Source organism: Pteropus alecto, unplaced genomic scaffold (assembly GCF_000325575.1).
Source record: "Pteropus alecto unplaced genomic scaffold, ASM32557v1 scaffold161, whole genome shotgun sequence".
NCBI classification, from domain to species: Eukaryota; Metazoa; Chordata; class Mammalia; order Chiroptera; family Pteropodidae; genus Pteropus; species Pteropus alecto.
Window position 1 is genome coordinate 799,462 of NW_006432943.1, and position 19,741 is coordinate 819,202.

At 35.2% G+C, this 19,741-nt stretch overlaps 1 protein-coding gene across 15 annotated transcripts in view; it reads left to right on the plus strand.

Moving 5' to 3' along the window:
- MAPK10 (mitogen-activated protein kinase 10) overlaps nucleotides 1-19,741 on the plus strand; it is a 437,658-nt gene that overhangs the window by 153,800 nt on the left and 264,117 nt on the right. For 6 of the 15 annotated variants that reach the window (XM_015586053.2, XM_025043827.1, XM_006907575.3 and 3 more), the window contains exons 1-2: nucleotides 9,444-9,845; nucleotides 15,019-15,133. The exons of 1 other annotated variant lie outside the window; for it this stretch is intronic. The gene's annotated coding sequence lies outside the window, so the exon portion shown is untranslated. Of the gene's footprint in view, nucleotides 1-9,421; nucleotides 9,846-11,722; nucleotides 11,828-15,018; nucleotides 15,134-19,741 lie in introns of those variants that run through there. 8 more of the 15 variants (XM_015586056.2, XM_015586057.2, XM_025043832.1 and 5 more) reach the window with 5 other exon arrangements.

Sequence of the window (19,741 nt, forward strand, 5' to 3'; positions counted from 1 at the left end):
ATGATATAGTATCGTAGAATAGGTATAATTGATCACTATGGTTGCTCTGGTGAGAATATAGACTATGGGGGAGCGAGAAGAAAAGCTGGGGGACAGAATTAGTTTTGTTAGGGTTGCTGTAGCAAAATACCACAAACTGGGCGGTTTAAACAATAGAAATGTATTGTCTCACAGTTTTGGAGTCTGGAAGTGCATAATCAAGGTGTCAGCAAGACTGGTTCCTTCTGAGGGTTGTGAGACAGAATCTGTTCTAGGCCTGTCCCCTTGGATTGTAGATGGCTGTCTTTTCCCTGGGCCCTTTCATCTTCTTTCTACGCATTTCTGTCTGTGTTCAAATTTCCTCTTTTTGTAAGGATACATTGTCCTTAATGGATTAGGGACACATTCTGTATTGAATTTGGGGCTCAATCTACTCCCGCATGAACTCATCTCGATTAATCATATCTGCAAACAATTAGGATTGTATTTCTCAATAAGGTTGCATTCTGAGGCACTGGGGCAGGGCAGAGGGTGTTGTTAGGATTTCAACACATCTTTTTGAGAGGACAGTTCAATCCATGACAGAAACTTTAAAATATTTGCTCTTTATATTGTTCATACTTGTTTTATTATTCACTGATTCATTCATTATTCATTCATTCATTCATTCATTCAACAAAATTGCATTGAGTGTTTTCCAGGAACTCTTCTAGGCATAGCGGATATAATCATAAATAGACAGGAAACATTCCTGCCTTCATGAAACTTATGCTCTGAGATATACACTCCCTCCTTCTATGTTAGAAATGTTAGAAATTTTACATCTTCTAACCTTTCAGATTCTGGTCCTTTCTCGAAAAGGCCTGCAGCTTAATTGGAGATTCCTGACGGCAGAGTCTCAGTAGAAGGCTCCACTGATGGTTGTAGCTGATCACTGTTCTCCATTGTCAGGTCAGCATCATTGCAGGTCTTGGGAGAATCACCTTTTCTTCATCTGGAAGTTTCCTGGGCAATTGAGTAATAGAGCTCTAATGAAAGCTGTTGCAGCTGTGACAATCTGTCTTTAGAGTTGCCGTATATCAAGGAGACTCTGGATGGCCCTCACCATCAGAATGCTGGTGCTTAACCTGATGAGAAGGCAGCCCTGAAAAATGGAGAGATTTCATCAAAGACCTCCTTAATTTCTTAAGACTCTCTTATTTTGTTTCAGAATTATAATCATGTAATCTAGATCCGATACTTTATGGTTTAAGAAAGTAAAATCTGGAGAGCTACTACCTGCTTAACATCTCATGTGTAGTTATAGTGGAATGAAAACTTAGATCTCCATTTTTATTGGATTGTGCTTCTCAATGTATACAGGATTTGAGATCCATGTTTTCAGCATGCCTGCCCATGTTGAGGTCTTTCTTCTCTGAATTAGAGACTTTATTGTTTTTATCCTACATTTAGGGACTTATTTATAGATTTTTTTCTCAAGTGGGCCTGTATTGATTATGCAATTAAATCATGAGTTTCTTTTTAACAGGTACCATGTTTTGAATTTTTTTTCTAAATCTCCAGCACAGTGTTTTGTAGTTATATGCTACTCAGTGATTTGCTGGTTGAATTGATTTTAAATTACTGTAAGAATGTCACATAGTTCCAACAGTTGTACCATTTTTTTTCTTAGTTTTCTTGATTTGGTTCTTCATTTTTTTTTTTTTTTTTTTGGTGTAAGAGTATATCATTGAATATCTGCTGATCAAGTAGCTGAATTTTCTCTGGGAAATTTCCAGTGAGAACTGCTGATGTCTGAATAGTTTCTCAAGTGTAGACTGGCAGATAGACTCAAATTTCTTCAAGTTTATTATGAATTCCATAGTGCTACTTTGACACTGCCAAGTAGCATATGATCAACTGCATCTTTTCTTATGTGTATACTTTAAGAACATTATCAATCAAGAGAAGATGAATGCTTTTGGGGCACAGGACAATGTTCATAGCTTACAAAGTTATATCAGGAAATTTAAATTTAAGTGTGGGTTACATCTTTCTTATTGTAAATAGATTTAGTCAAATGTTCAATGTTTATTAACTGACTGTCACATGCCAAGGATTGTGCCAGGCACTGCCATATACATTATTTAATTTGATTTTCACAAAAATTCTGGGAAGTGAATGTTACTATACCCATTATGTCAATGCCTAAATTGAGAAATGAAGAAGCTATGTGATCTGTTCAAGTCACACAGACATGAAACAGCATAACTGTGATTTAAACAAAATCTGTTGATGAGTCTAATATTCTTTCCATTATCTATATTCCAAATAAGCTTTAAAATATTTATATATTATTTTAAAATTTAAAAATTATCCTGTACCTGCACAAGACATATATTCTATTTATACTGTCATCATGGCTATATCTTCATGAATTTATACAGTTTTCAAAACTGCATTTCTATTTCTCTGTCTTGCTCTTGAAAATAACATTCTAAAAAAGGTTAAATGGCGTGTTTAAGATACTCTAAGAATTTTTTTTTTGTTAGTAACTTAAAAATCTAGAGGCATAATCCGTGCATACAAGTTTATGCTAATGTTTATTTGGTTTAAAAATATAAGACCAAATACCCCAAATCCTGAATACTAGTTTTTTGATTGTTCTATTGTTCTATTGTACAGGCTGAGAATTCACTAAGTGATTGCAAAATTCTTATATCAATGTTTAAAAATAGGCTCTCTAATATTAGGAAATTTTATTTAGTAGTAACAGAGGATCGATTTTTCTAAAAAAAATTATTAACTTTATATTTTAAATTTAATCACAAAAATTTGGGCTTATATTTTGTCTCTTGCCCTGCCTCAGTGACTGTTGGCCTTTTCTTTAAGCACCGTGATGGCAGGTCAGATTCAAAAGTGAGAATAGCTCTTTTAGAAATCCTGTCATTTGAGAAGACATGGATGGACTTTGGCAGGCATTATGCTAAGAGAAATAAATCAGACAGAGAAAGATAAATACCACACAGCATCATTTATATGTAGAACCTAAAAAAAAATTGAATTCGTAGAAATAGAAAAGTGGTTATCAGGGGCTGGGGGTGAGGTGAGGGAAATAGGGAGGTTTGTAAAAGGGTACACACTTTCAGTTATGTGAGGATCTTAATGCAGCATATAATGTATAATATGCTGACTGTATGTAGTTCATAACACAATATTGTATAGTTGAAATTTGCTAAAGTATAGATCTTAAATGTTCTCATACACATACCAAAAAAAAAAAAAAACCACAAAGTAAATATGATATGTGAGGTAATGAATGTGATAATGAACTCTACAGGGAAAATCCTTTCATAATGTATACATATATCAAATCATCATGCTATACACCTTAAATATCTTACAATTTTACTTGTCAATTATGCCTGAAAAAAAAATAGCCCTTTTAATGAAGATATGAGTTACTGCAGAGTGGTAAGAAGTTGAATTTCTAGGCCAAACTCAAATATAATGCATAGTACCTCCATGCTTTTATCATGCTTCTGGGGCACTGCAGTAAAGCAAGGATAAGGAAAATTGGAATTGCTACAGATGTGCATGGGTTGAAGTGTGGATAAACCTGAGGATGTCTGGTAAGAATAACTTTTCTTTATCTCGCAAACCAGCTTCTTTCTGGGATCTAAGAAAAGGCAATTTTCTATTAACGTTGTTGTCCAAAAGACAAATCCTCTAATGAGAATTTTTAAGCTGTTGCTACCTGAGGAAGCTTATGAGGAAGTTTAAGCTTCTTTGATATTATTTTAAAATAAAATTTTCCCTCCATTATTATTGTAAACTAAATTCAGAGTTTAAAAAAAAGGTCTACCAGGATACTGAAAAGCTGTGTATAACTACAGTTGATCCTTGAGCAACATGGGTTTGAACTGTGCAGGTCCACTAATATGCAAACTTTTTTCAACAAATACTGCAAATATATTTATTTTCCCAATACCATTTTCTTTTCTCTAGCTTACCTTATTGTAAGAATATAGTATATAATATAACATATAACATATAATATAACATATGAGATATGTATAATCAACTGTTTATGTTATGTATAATTAACTGATGACCAGATGAAGACTTACTGACTATTAGTTAAGTTTTCGGAGAGTCAAAAACTTACTTATACGTGGATTTTTGCACAAGAGATTGGTGCCCTTAACATCTGTGCTGTTCAAGGGTCATCTGGACCATTTTCATTTACAATCAAAGTATTTAACCACAAAAGAATATAATTCAGCTAGTTACGGGTGTTCCCAGTGGGAAAAAATATCAGTGTTTTTGTAAGTTTAATAAAAGTTGGTTCAAAGTACATTAAATTCTAAGAACAGTGCTCCATCCACAAGGAGAAATTTTCAGCAGACCAGTTTTATCTGCTTCCTTTTGATGTGAACACAGTTGTTTCCTGAATGTAAAACTGACTCCTAAGCAAGAGGAAAATTAAAAGTGAGTGCAATATGACATTATACATCCATTACAATCTGTAGAACTGTACAATACAAAGAGCAAACCTAATATAAACTATGGATTTTAGTTAATGATAATGTATTATTTGTTCATCGATTGTAACGTATTTACCACACCGATGAGGATGTTACTAATAGGGGAAACTGGGGGGGAAGGGGAGCAGGATATATGGGAACTCTCTATACTTTTCTGCTCAATTTTCCTGTAAACTTAAAACTGCTCTAAAAAATAAAGTTTGTTAATCAAATAGAAAAGTGAGTGCAGAGTTAGATGCCTTTTCTTTCTATGACACTGAAAGATCACAAAGTTTACTCATTAGGAACCACTAGTATTTTATTTTATTTTATTTATTTTATTTTTTATTGAAGTACAGTTGATATATTACTAACATTACATTAATTTCAGATGTACAACAGAAATATTCGTCACTTGTGTATATTGCAAAATGAGCAGCATGATAAGTTTAGCCAATATTCATCACCATGCATAGTTATAGATCTTTTTTTTATAGTGAGAACTTTTAAGATCTACTCTCTCAGCAACTCTCAAATATGCAATACAGTATTATTGACTATAGCCATAATGCTATATGTTATATACCCAGGACTTATTTATTTTGTAGATGGAAGTTTGTACCTTTTGACCCCCTGCACCTATTTCACCCATTCTCCTGCCTCTGGCAACCACCAGTCTATTCTCCGTATTTATGAGCTTGTTGTTTTAATTTTAGATTCCACATATAAGTGAGACTATATGGTAATTGTATTTCTCTGACTTATTTCACTTAGCATAATGCACTTTAAGTCCATCCATGTTGTTGTAAATGGCAAGATTCCATCCTTCTTTATGGATGAATAATATTCCAATGTATACATGTTCCACATTCTCTCTACCCATTCATTTGTCGATAGATGCTTAGGTTGCTTCCAATCTTGGCTATTATAACTAATGCTGCAATGAACATGGAGTGCATGTACCTTTTTGAGTTAGTGTTTTTATTTTCTTTGGATAAATACCTAGAGATAGAATTGCTGGATCAAACAAGGAACCATTAATATTTTAAGTTCACGTCAGGGAAGATCATGGCCATGGTAAGCTGTTTTCTATCCAAACGGAATGATAAAAGACATTAATTAAAAACGGCATTTGAGATATTATTTTGAAATATAAACTTTAATTTTGGGAAATTTAAATAGGTTTCTTTTCTTAACCACAAGGTTCTCAGTGTTTTAATTTTGTAATGTGCAATGTGACTTTGCAAAATGGAGATAGTATATGCAGCATCTCTGAAACTTTTTAACTATGGAATAGTTTTACAAAGGACTAGTGTTCCCCAAGTGGAAGCGCCATGAAAATACATGACTGACTCTCTGAGAGAAGATATTATATATTTTGAAATGATAGTGAATCTGAGTCGACACAGACCCTCTGCATTTCTCTTATATTTATTCACTCACCAAGTTCTATTGATTTATCTTTCATAATTTTGATTGTGTTTATAAAACTATTTGCATCCCCTTGCTACATCCTAATTCATGGCATAATAATCTAATTGTTGAAAGTGTAGCTAGGTGACTCTCCTCTTTAGCAACATGACTGTTGCAACGGACTCTTTGAATTCTTTCTTTTTCCAGCTGGGATCTTTAATTCTCACGAGACTTCAATTTCATTCCAGACTCTGGGATAATGTAACCAACCTTTGCCGTTTGCCTGAGATCAAGGGGTTTCCTGGGATGTGGGACTTGCTAAAACTCAGGAGGTCCATGGCAAATGGGGATGAGTTGGTCACTCTACTCTAGAACCAATTTCAATGCGAGACCTTAGTTGGTTTTACTGCTAGGCCCCTGTGAATGCGCTTGAGACTTGGATTCAGAAATTGAACTCTTATTTGGCACTCTAATTTCACTGATTCTATTCCTTTAGGTATCCCTATTCCCAAGTCCTTTGCCATTCATTTACTGTTTGGAAAGCCAATTCTTTATTTCCTTGTGTCTTGAGTCCTGACACTGAATGATAGACCCTAGAGTGGAATCTAGGAATCTACTTTTTGCCAGGTGTCTCAGAAAAATCTGTTTTTTAATATCTGAATTCTTGTTTATTAGGCAAACCTCCATCAATTGTCTGCCCCATTACAGAAGGTTTGCTAGCTCTCTTAAGATCCTGGTGGCCCTGAGTCTGACCTTTCCAATTACCGGGTCTGCTTGGGTCTGCATAATCAGGATTCAAGATAATAAGGCCAGATTTTCAGGTTAGCGAACTCTAACTTATTGCTCACTCAAAATTTTCTTCTTGGGAGGCTCTAAAACATATGTTGGATTGAGAAATGGCAATAGAGACTCATTCAAATCATCTTATTGAGGGCTTTAAATAGACAGTTTTGGCTTCATTCAATAAGGAATGGGATCTATTTTGGTGAAGATTTTTAAAAAATGAACTTGTATTAAATGATCTAATTTTAGAAAATTAATTTTTGCATACTGTATAGAATAGACTTAAAAGAACATTTTAATCATCTCAGTATTACTAAAATGAGTAGGTTGAGAATTAAAGCTCTAAATTGTAAAATCCACCTTAGAATCTATAAACAAAGTTGGAATTTATCACTTTTTGGAACTTATGCCATCAAGAATTAATACCTAATAGAAGAAATTGTTTTTAACCTATTCATATTTGCCATTTTTTATTGCTGAATAGTTTTCTATTCTATGATTATACTAGAATTTACTTATCCATTCTCTTGTTGATACACTTTGAGTTGTTTCCAGTTTTTACCAATTATAAATAAAGCTGGCATAAACATTTATGTACAACTTTTTTTTTTTTTATGGACATATGTTTCTGTTCTCTTGGGTGACTATGAATAGAATTGTTGAGTCATCTTGTGGGTGTATGTTTATCATTAAAAAACTGCCAAACCATTTCCCGAAGTAGTTTTACTATTTTATACTCCCACCAGTAATGTAGGAGAGTTCTGGTTGCTCCATATCTTACCCAATATTTATTGTTGTTAGTCTTTTTAATTTTAGCCGCTTTTGTGGGTGTAAAATGATATTTATTACAGTTTTAATTTGCATTTCTCTGATGACCAATGATGTTGAAACTTTTTTATATACTTATTGACCATTTATGAATCTTTCTTCGTTAAGTGGCTGCTCAAAACTTCTGCCCATTAAACAAAATTATTTGTTTTTATATGAGTTTTAAGATATTTTTAATTCATGTATATCAAAAGCATTTTCAGGTATGTTTATCAAGAATATTTTCTGCAAGTCTCGATGGCTTTGGAAAGTGGAAGCTTTTAATTTCGATTGCCTATTTTTTCTATTATGATGAGTACTTTCTGTGCCTTAAGAAATCTTTGCCTACTCCAAGATCAGAAAGCTATAAAGATACATTTATTCTGATAGTTTTATAGATTTTAGCTTTTATGTTTCAGTGTGTAATTTATCTTGGATTAATTTTTATGTTTGCCATGTGAAGTAAGAGTTGAAGTTTATGCTTTCTTCATTGATATCCAGTTATAGGGAATTGACTTTTGATACCCAAACTTAGAATACAATAATTGAAAAGCCTGAATGTCATTTACATTGTATTATAAAGTTGTTTGGCTAATTAGTACGTATTTTTGCTTGAGACATAGCCATCTTATAGGTAGGCCAATTACCAAGAGTAAAAGTTAATAATCAACTGATTCTTGTTGATTATTAGAGAGAAGCGACATCCAAAAATTTGTCCAATGGATTAAAAAGACAGAAAACCCATGCCAGGCTTTTCCCTTGCTAGATTCCCTCCTGAATAAAATGATAGCAGTAACCACCACCACCATAAAACCTGATGTGGTCTTATACAGTATTATGTGTTTCAGTGTCCACAATCACTGCTGTGTTGATAACCGTGGCATGTTATATCTTTTCTGTTAACATGTGCAATGAGCTCCTTATTCGTGTAAATATGTTAGCTCTAAAACAATGTAGAATAGTATAACACTCAGCACTACTTGGTTCGTTGTAGTAAACAGAAACCCATATCGAAGTTGTTTAAATAAAAAAGGAATTTGGTCAGATTAGGTAACTTGAGAATTTCAAGGGCTGAAGCTGGTTAAGCCACACATGTATTGAAAACTTTCCTTATGTAAGAAAATATTTTTAAAAGGTTAAACATTTTTGGTAATCTTTTTTTAGTAGTGGAAGTAGTCAACTGCTCTCATTCTAAAAAAACTGTTGTTTGTGGATGTTAAAACTGTATGGAGACTTAAAAGTACACTCTAACAATCGAATTACTTAAAATTGAGATATTTGCCCCAAATAGTAATGCAATTTACATCAGTTTTCAAGAGAATTATCTGAAATTAAATAAAAAGCACTGATTTGTTAACTCAATTTATCTATATGTTCTTTCCATATTCAAATTGCAGTCTAAGAATCACTTTGTTGAGTTCGATTTAGTGGGTATTTATTTAGAATTTTTATTAAAAACAAGGGAAACAGAGAAGAGGAATAGCGTTCTGCAGATGACCCCTGGAGTCCAGGCAGGACTCAAATGCTCACATCCTCTCTGAGGTTATTACCATCCTTGTTTTGCTTTGACATTTAGAGATACTATATGTCTCTTTGTGTTCGCAAAAAACTGAGCTAGCTGAAAAGCAGAGATTGACTGTGTTTCGGTCGGCGGGCATTTGTTCCTCAGCGCGGCTGTGTACAGGGCCACGCTGCAAGGAGCGGATTGTTTCTCCGTTTTGTGCAGACCGGCTGCCTGATGTCGTAGTTGCTGATAGTGGCTTCCAGCAAACCCCACTCCTTTCCATTTGCCTGGTCCTTATTTCACCGGAAAACACAGTAGCTGTAGCTGCACATAGACTTTTTCCCCCTCTTACCCCTCCCTAGACCTCTCTGGGCTTTGACGTCACGTGTGCTCCTTTCAGTTGCCATAGCAACCCCATTCCCCAAGCCCTCTGCTCGTCTCCTCTGGTAGGTTCCACAATGGTACAGGCAGCATCACGCTGCACAATGGTTTCCAGGCAGTGAAAGAGGGTGATTCAGCAAGCCACTCTTCTTCTTTTTAAAAACCTCCCCTTCTCTTTTTATTTTTATGGGGGTGGGTGGCGCTCATTATATGCTTATTATCTTTTTCTTTTCTTTTTTCATTTTTACAATTTTCCTTTTTTCTTCTTACCCCTCAATTCCTAGGGGCTTGCGTGACTTTTAGATTGGGTTTTCTTGGAATTCACCTGTCCATCATTAATTTTAAACAATTTTCCCACCTCGAAAGAATCTGTTCCTTATTACAATTTGGAATGTGGTTAATGAAAAACAAGTAGGGAGAATTTCTGGGGCAAACACTGCTGGATCAGGATCGTAGTTCTCAAGCACGGAATGGTAGGTGGCTCTTTGCTCATTCTGGGTTCTAACCTGTTTTTGGAGGGTGCGGTGATGTCTATTAATTGCTCCTGCTGGGGTGGGAGGAGGAGGATGGGAGAGGGGGGAAAGATAGGGTGGAAAGCAGGTTAATGAAGTGAGCTACCTCCGAGACAAGAAACCACCAGCTTTTCCTGTGAGAAGCATCTTTTCCCAGACTTGGGTGTGTTGGAACCTTTCTGTTTGGAGTGAGGGTTGGCAAAGGGTGGGAGGGAGCTTTTTTTAATTGTGACCAGAGATTTCTAGACCAATGCAGAGCTACAGAAAGGAAGAGAAAAAACGGAGAGAGAGAGAGAGCGAGAGTGAGTGAGCAGCTGTGCTTGTTAGAAGTGCTGACCTCAGTCCCATATCTCAGACATGCTGTAGGTTCTATAAAATATTTAAAAATTATGTCTCTAAGTATGCATTTATATTTACTTCCTGAGAAGTGTAACTTAAATGAATATTTTGGAACATATTTACATATTTTAGTAGGGAATGATATTTATATATTTTAGTTGCAAAACTAATGGCATTACTCTTGCAGAGACACTCTAGGCTAAATTTGGCCTGGGGAGATGAACACAGAACAGGGGTCAGATTAGAGATAAGAAGAAACATTGGCACTGCAGTCATGTAGGTAAGGGGTCCCTTTAAGAAAGTGATCTCCTAGTCACAGCAGGCAGCATTTTTTTTTTTTTCTTTATGGCATGGTTCCCAGGTATTCTGTGCTGGGATACTGTGTCCCCTTGAAATGTCAGAGCTCTTTTGAGAAAAAAAAGATATATCATTAGAAATGAGCATGGTAATATGTTTATCAGAATTTATGTATTCGTGCCTTCGGCAAATAAATGTGATTTACTGGAAAATGTTCAAGTAAATCAAGGTTAGAGATAGTTCAAGAAAATTATATATACACACATCTATTTCTTTTTTCCCCCTCTACATTTAAATCTAGAAACTAAATCTCTGTTTTCACTCTCTTAAAGATATAACTTCCCAGGGTTCTGCAGTTTAGCCACAGAAGAATGGCTTATCCCAAGGCAGTCAGCTCTGAAGCAATCACCAGGTTGTTTACATGGGCTGTCTTTGCTGCAGAGCCCGACAGTGTCTGTACAGCAGCCCTGCTTACTGCTGGTGTGTTGATGATAACTTTTATGAACGAACCGGAAAGAGGCAGGCTAAGTCATATGGGACAGGCCACAGATCAGATAGAAGGAAAACAGATACAAGTGCACCAGGCATTGCCAGCCCAAGGTCCAGCTTCTCCCTCTATCCTTAGACTGCTAGTTTTCGGACCCTGGAAGATCTCATAGAATGCCAATCAATGTATTAAAAATGGTTGCAGGAATGAACATTTCTCACTGAAAGGCTTCTGTAAATTTTCTGCCTTAAGTGAGCATATGTGTTGTAAATGTAGATAGAGATGCTCACGAATGAACTCACAGCTTCTGACTCCACTTTGGAACCATTGGATTTTAGGGGTCGGACAGTTTGGATGTAGCAGTTTTGCTGCCTCTAGTATGTATTCTCTTCTCTACCTTGATCTCACTCTCATAATTGACAGAAAGTACTGGATTAGCTTATTTTACCACATAGAACAAATTGGATTTTCTCTCCCCCACAATGGAACTAGAAAATCAGATGACAAAGGTGGTATGACCTTAAATATTATAGTCTTTATGTTTCCTCATTTGCACACCAGTCCTTCTTGTTGTTGCAAAGTATCTTTAATTGGATGGTCTCCTGGTGTTACAAAATCTTTACAGTTTTGGTAAAAAGCTTCTTGATGATGAGGCAGTAAGAAATTATATGTGGAGTGGAAAAATCAGCCGCCTCCAGCTTCCTGCTTGCTTGCCCCAGAACAGCATCTGGTGTTGGGAGGAGTGCATTTGCCGTTCTGGAAGGGGATGTTTATGAACAGATCCCTGAGGGACCGAGTGTGTTTTTGCTGTCATTGTCTGGTATGTCTGTAGCTCTTAGTATTTAATAGTTTCTTAGTATGTGGTCAATATTTTGCAAGGTTAGAATAAACTGAGAATTGATTGTGGATGCTATAAAATATATATATATTTTTAAAAGTACAGGAAAATTTATAGGATTTCCCTTGCTAGAATATTCTATAGACATATCATTAGCAAAAGAAATCTGCCTAACTTAAGAAATGTGGAAAAGCCTCCCATGTTTAAGGTAAAACCTTCTACATTTAAAGGTTTTTTTAAAAGTTTTATTGTGGCTTTATGTTAATGACTTTGTTATTTTGGATGTAATCTTAGTGAAAAAGTCTTTTAATACTGAAGATAAAAGATAAAGACAAATTGGAGGTTTTCTTGTTTGTTAATGGGGGCAGGTGCTCGCCTTTCCTGCTCTAGTTCTGGCTTTAGGTCACATTTGTAGCTAGAGGACTTTGTATGGAATCAGTGTGTTAGAACCAATCATTGTTTAGTTGCTTATGAGAATAATGGACTCAAAGCAAGAGAGACTTCCTTCAATTAGAATAAGAAGTAAGCAAATTGACATTTTAAATTCTTTCTCCTTGCCCTTACTTTCTCTTGTAGTCTCCTTTAAGCTTTGGGTTGGACGCTGCAACACTTATGCAAAAAGAGGCACAAAGTGTCAAGAATGGCAGGGAAGGAGTACAGTGCTGTATTTGCTGCAGTCTAAGTGTTTCCTTCCTACCACACATGAATCTTTTATACCTTTTCAGAGGACCAAGGACTTGTGGAAAAAGTTGGGCCTGTACGTGACTGGGAGAGATGCTTATTGGTAAAGAAGAACAGAATCCATTTCTTTCTTGAGCATATTAGATATATTTATTGCATTACATAAATCTGAGATGAGACACCGCTGCTGATTCAGATAAAAGATCATGCTGCATATTGATTGTTTGAAAGACAAAATATAATTTAGAATTGGAGCTTAGATTTTCGGAAGTTTACCTATCTGTGCATATTTCCATAGCAAAGTTGTAAGGTTTTGACTAAGGATTTAGCTCGACTACATTTTATCCTTATGAGAAAATAAAGGCAAAGAGGGGAAAGTGAAAAACGTTTTAGGTACTCTCCTCCCCACTCACTTTACTGTGAATCGTGGTAGAAACTCTAAATGGAGACTTCAGGTGTTACTGAATATTCTTAAATAGAGATGTTTTTGATATGAAAAGTGGACCACTAATTTATACCTATTTTTGGTAAAGGATTTTCTAACGAGCTACCTATCCCCTTTCTTACTGTTCTTATCTCTGGTGACTATGAGATGTAAAACCCACAGGCTTATAAAACTAATGCTTGTAGGAATGGAAATTAGAGTTTTGAATGGAAAAAGAAATGACTGAAGTTTCCTCTGAAGCTTTCCTAATCCACATTTGCTCTAAAACCCGTGTGATGTGCAGGTGTAAAATGAAGTTTCCCGGAAGGGCAGTCGGGCATTTGCAGAGTGGCCTGCACAGCGACAAACAGAATTTTTGCTACATTGTGTGTGTGTGTGTGTGTGTGTGTGTGTGTGTGTGTGTTAGAAAGCAGGGAAAAAAAAATAAAAAAAGAGCATAACACAGTAGTGACTTACAAGTACTAAAAATTCATCTTAGTGACTTGTCTCCATAGAAGTAAAACGGCTTCCTGGGTTTTAGATGTTAACCTGCCTGTGTGGTCCTTGTGTTTCTTGAAAATGAGTTTCTTAAAGTAATTGTCCCCTTTTCAAACATTGAAAGTTGGATCTGAAAACACCGATAGTGAAGGAAAGCTCTTAAGACTGTTAATTTGGCACTGTTTGTTCAGTGTCTGTACTTCCTCTGTCGTAGCACATCATACAATATGATAATTGCCTATTCCTGTGTGTCCCGCATTCTCTACTAAATTATAATCTCCATCAGGGACTGATTGTGTCTGTTTGGCACATAGTAAAGGCACAATAAATATTCTTTGAATAAATGTCTTCTTTGTATAGTTCTTTGCTAAGTGCTATGGGTGGCAGAGTTTGGGAAACGGTAACACGTTTCTGTCGTTTGGGAGCTTATAGTAATTTAGGAAAATGAGGTTAAATAACAAAGATGGTATATATCAGGGGTCCCCAACTTCCATGCCGCAGGCTGGTAAGGTCTGTGGCCTTTCAGGAATCGGGCTGCACAGCCGGATGTATGCGGCCAGCAAGCTAGCTGCTGTATTTGCAGCCGCTCCCCAGCGCTAGCATCACCGCCTCAGCTCCACCTCAGATCATCAGGCATTAGATTCTCATAGGAGCACCAGTCCCTGGTGTCAAAAAGGTTGAGGACCGCTAGTATATATGATTAAAAGCTTATATTAATGATTTGACAATAAATGCAATAGGAATTCAGAAGAGAAGGAATTCACCTTCTCTGAAATGGCGGTAGTGACTCTGGAGCCATATGGGGATGGCCTGGGGGCAGAAGGGTGTGGGGGGTGAGGAGCAGCAATTATAAGCACCTGGCCGGGAAGGGAACTCTTATTTGGAGCAGAGAGGAGGTTTGTTTTGGGACTGGTGACCATACTTTCCAAACTAGAAATCAAAACTTATGGTTTGATAATGGGTAGAACATTGGAAACTGGCACAGTCCTGCAGAATCTGGTCCAATATAATATTGAAAAGTAACAAATAGATTGACTTTATAAACCTTTTGTAACTAGATCAGATTATGGAAAAACATGCCTACAGGTCTCTTTTCTGCTTCAAACCAACTTTAGTTTTATTTCATATACTTAAATGATTTTCAAACTTCTCCTCCCCCTTTTTTTCTGTAACTGTGTAACACATTGTTCTAGTGAAATCTTTTATGAAAGGGAAAATATACAAATATATAACAGTGGAGCTATCTCAGTTGAAGCTGAGGAGAGTACCTTGTATCACAAAACCAAATCCATATCACAAAACCAAATATCATATCACTCCATGTAACAATTACTAAATGAGGGCTCATGTTCAGATTTCAAAATATCCAGCTATGCTGGTGTTGGTAAAACCAAAATTCTTGTGCTTGTGATTAACTTTATGGAGTGGACTACCTCGAGATATATTATTTTTCTCCTCAGCATCACCCATCACCAATTGTCTTTGTCAGTCTTTTGGATTTCTCAATGCAGGTGAAATTCCCATTTAAATGTTAAAATCAAACTTGTCTGTGTTTTTGCTTTGATTTTAGGCTAACATGAGAAACACCAATGGCAGCATCCTCTCAGATCTTTGTTATGGCAACTCATGCAAGAAGCTGTTGAATTAGACCCATTTCCTATAGATGAGAAACCATATAAGCAGTGGTGAGTTGCAAATCTGAAAATGTTCCTTATTAGAAAACAAATGATCTATATAACATTTAAATATTGCATATGATTTAGTTTATGGAACTGAAGAAATAGCGCTCCAAATAAGGCCAACTAAAGAATGAAAATCAATAGAACAGAATATTTAAGTGATAGTGTGGTACTATTAATACCACTTATAGCAGCATGAGGTCTTGAGGTACATGGGCTCATTGTATAACACCATGATGCTACCACCCTGGATAATGCCAGCCTATGTAAGAAGGCTATGATGAACAATGTCATGAGTCTGAGTAACAGTTGTTAACAGTATTTTTCAGTGGTTTTTATTATTTGCAGCATAATTCTATATTTACCAATTCATCCTCTTTAGTAGAAGAATTGTTTCTGAGCTAAATTATAATGATCAATTCCTTTCATATATATATGCATATATGTATTTGTATACATATACACACATATATACATTCCTATATACTCTTATATGTTTATATAGGAATGTATATATATTAACATAATATTTAGACTTTTAGAAATAAAGGAATAGAAATGACATCACAGTTTTATAAAACCCAATTTTTTTCAGATTTTAGCCTTTAAATTCTTTTGCTTGATAAAAACAATATTAAAAATAAATCCAGTTGCTCTGATTTATTGAAATAATTTTTAAAAATTATGATCTTATAAAAATATCAGCACACTCAGGCAAAATATCTTTTAAAATCAAATACGTGATGCTTCATAGTCACCAAAGTCAATAATCAATAGACTCCAGCAGAGATGAACCAGTTGTCTGTCAAATAATATCTTTGAGACAGAGTATGACGGTGGTGCTTGTGAGAAGCTGTTTTGAGCTAGTGATCAATAACTCTCTTTCATTTGCTTAGTGGCTTGCATAACTCTGGGTAGGTGGGCTTTCCTGTGAGTTAATGCATAACCTATAACTGCAGAAGACTGATGAAATTAACCCTATACTTATTTCACATCGTGATTTTCATTACCGTTTGCTTACAGCTATATTGAGAGAGCAGATATAATAGTCATCACTATTCTGTGCTTAGTCAACATATATTAAATGAATGTTTGTTACAAAGGGGAATCATATGTAATTGCAAATAAGCAACTGTTTTCAATCTAAAATAAGGGCAGTTTTATATGGCCAAACTTAATATTTTGAGTTATGTATCACTCTCACTGATGTAGAAAACATATCATATTGTTCCATCTTAAACAGTTATTCATTAAGCAAACATTTATTGAGAATCTATGATGTAGATATCATTCTTAACTCTTAGGATAGATGAAAGAGACAATACCTGTCTTAAAGGAGCTTTTAGTCTAAAAGTGTAGCACAATAAAATATGCTGTCAAAAGAGAGAGAGATATTCTAAAGAGTGTGATACTTATATGGTGCTGTTAAATGGGTAGATGTAAGGTGCTGAAAGAAATGCAGCAGAGGAGAGTCTGATATAGATGGGTGGGGATTTGTCAAGGAAGGCTTACCACAGGGAGTGATATTTTAGCTGAATATTAAGGACAATAAGAGCTTAACTGGAGGAAGAGGAGTAATGGGGACATTTTTCAAGGGTCCACAGGCTTAAGATAGCATGATCATTTGGGGGCACTATGTGCCATTTACCATGCTGGGGTGTAAACAGGGGTGGTATAGATGGAGCCGAAGACGAGTACAAGAGATATATAGTAAAAGATCTCTTAGACAAAGCTAAGAATTAGGATTTTATTCAAAAATGAAGAACTTTTGAAAGATTTTAAGTAGGAGATTGACATGATCACATTTATTTTTTAATTGTGAAAAATATCATACATATAGAAGAGTGTATAAAAATGCATTTTAAGGAATAATTATAAAGTAAACCTCATGTAACTCATGTAACTATCATTTATATTAAGAAATAGACTCCCGGTAAGTCCCCGTGTGCTCATTTACGGTCACGTGCTTTTCTTTCTCCACTAGAAATAACCACTCCCACTCCCCTGCCTTTTGTCATGCTTGTTCCCTTACTTTTCTTCGTAGATTTCCTATCTTGTAATCATGGCATATATATTCTTAATCACCTGGTTTTGCTAAACATTTTACGATTCTTTCAGGTTGCTGCATGTAGTTTATTCATGTAAATTGTTGTACAGCATTCTATTCCATGAATATACCAAATTTACTTATCCATTTTACTGTTGATGGACATTTGTTTAAATATTACTTATACTAATATATATGTATATATGATACATAATCTGAATTATATGTATTTATTAAATATATATTAATACATGTATAATAAATACATGTATAATAAATACATGTATAATAGAGTATATACAATATTCTATGCTCATAAATTCTAGTATATGTGTATAAGAGCTTCTCTAGGATGAATAATATCAAAGCAATAAACTACTGAATTTTGGGGAATGTGCACATTTTGTTTTTCTAAGTATTTTTCCCAATCAGGCACATCAGCAATGTCTGAGAAGCTCTATATCCTCATCAACATTTAATTGATAAGTTCTTAAATTTTACTAATCAGATGGGTACATAATTGTACTCATGGAAGTATTAATTTGCATTTTGCTGATTACTAATGAAGAAGATTTTTTCATTTTTTATTGGCCATTTGATTTTCCTTTTTGCCAAATGTCTGCTAAAGTCTTTATGGGATTTGTCTTTCAAAATAATAACTAGCATTCGTTGGATTCTTACTGTGTAATAGGCACTGTGTTAAACACTTTACAAACATTTAATCTTCATATCATCTTTATGATTTACAGATAAGGAAATTCAAGTTTGAAGAGATTAACTTGCTAGCAATCACACAGCTAAGAAACAATGGGTTTAGAATTCAAGCTCAGGTTTTTCTGACTCCAGAGTTCTTCAATTTCTCAGTTAGTGTTTGGAAAGAGTTTAGATTGGAACCAGAGAGAACACTTAACATGCTATTTCAGGAATCCATTTTAAAAAGAATAAAGGTATAAACCAAAGAACCACAAGTAAGACATAAGTACAAAGCAGCTGGACTCAGTAATGAATGTCGAGGGTAAAGAAGAGGAAGAATTTAAAAAGTCTCAAGTTTTAATACCTGTTGGCTAGGTAGGTTCAATATTAGTTGTACAATGTATATTTATATTCCAGGTATTGTGGTACATTTTAAGAATACATTTTATGATTTCATATTCGGTAAGAGATGAATTTAGTTCATAGGAACATAAAATTTAGGCTTTTGAGAGATCACAGTGTTTATTTGGGTCAACTCTTCACTGTTTTAAAATGTGGAACCTGGTGCAGAAAGAGGTTATGTGGCTTGTTCAACATCACATGTTTACTAAATGTCAGATTAAGAATAAACACCAGGCCTGCAAAGAATGCAAAGAAATCACAGCTTGCCTAATTTTTAAATTATAAGTGAAAATACAATCAACCTACTTTATCTCCTAAACATTTTCCAAGTCAGTTTCCTTTGAAATAAATCTATTGTTACTGCCTTAAGTTAGGCCCTCACCATCATTAGCAGATTTATTTAAAGTAGCCTAGCATGTTATCTTCTTTCCCCTGATTCTACCGATGAAGTCACCAGATCTGATTTGCAGTTTTTACCACTTAACTGTCCGCTTATTTTGATATGCCTTATTACCTATGTAAATAATTCACTTCTTAATTCACTTCAGTAAAATATACCATACTCCCATCCGCCCCCAGTTTAGGAACTGATGATCTCTCAGATTGCCTGGGACACCAATCTGCTTCAATCTCTTCACACACACAGTGTTTCTTATCTCTGAGATTTACTGCACACTGTCTATTCTGCCTGTATTCACCCCACCCATCCCTTATCAACAGTCATTAGTCATGTGCAATTCAGAGAATGGTCTGGGAACCAGCAATATGGGCATTATTTTGGAGCTTGATAGAAATGCAGCACACCCAGATCTACTGACTCGGAATCTTTCAAACAAGATTCTCAGGTGATTTAAAGTTTGAGCAGTACTGCTTAGACTCACTTCAGACTTCATTAGCAGTTATCTTCCTTTGGAAACCTTTCTTGATTCTGTCCATTAGGCCACTTCTTCCTTCCTGGTATTCTCACAGTAGCCAGTGCATATCTACTCCACTGCATCACCACAATGTTTGACTATTTTTATGTCTGTCTCTCCAACCTTAGCCTGTGAGTAATTTGAGCCTGATCTAATTATCTTTGACTTTTCCATGCCTAGCACAGCACCCAATACTTGGTAGTACTGCATAAATATTTGTTGAATGATTATTTGATGAAAGAAAAAAGAGAGAGCAAGATAGGAACAGAGGCAGGAAAAGAATATCATGAGGGGAATAAAACGTAACCAAAGGGACTTCATAGAGAAATAACTAGACTATAAAAAAAGGACCAAAAATTGTACCTCTGTATACAATTTGGAAAGCAGCCTGACAGAGAGTCTACAATCTTATTTAAATAGATTGCGTGATAAATATGAATATTGTTGCCAAATCCCTCAGAATCCAAAGATTAGCCTAATTCTGATGTAACAGTTTAGTTTTGTTAGTTCTGTTGTTGAGTAAATTTTGCCAAAATTTGTTTTACTTTCCTAAACAAA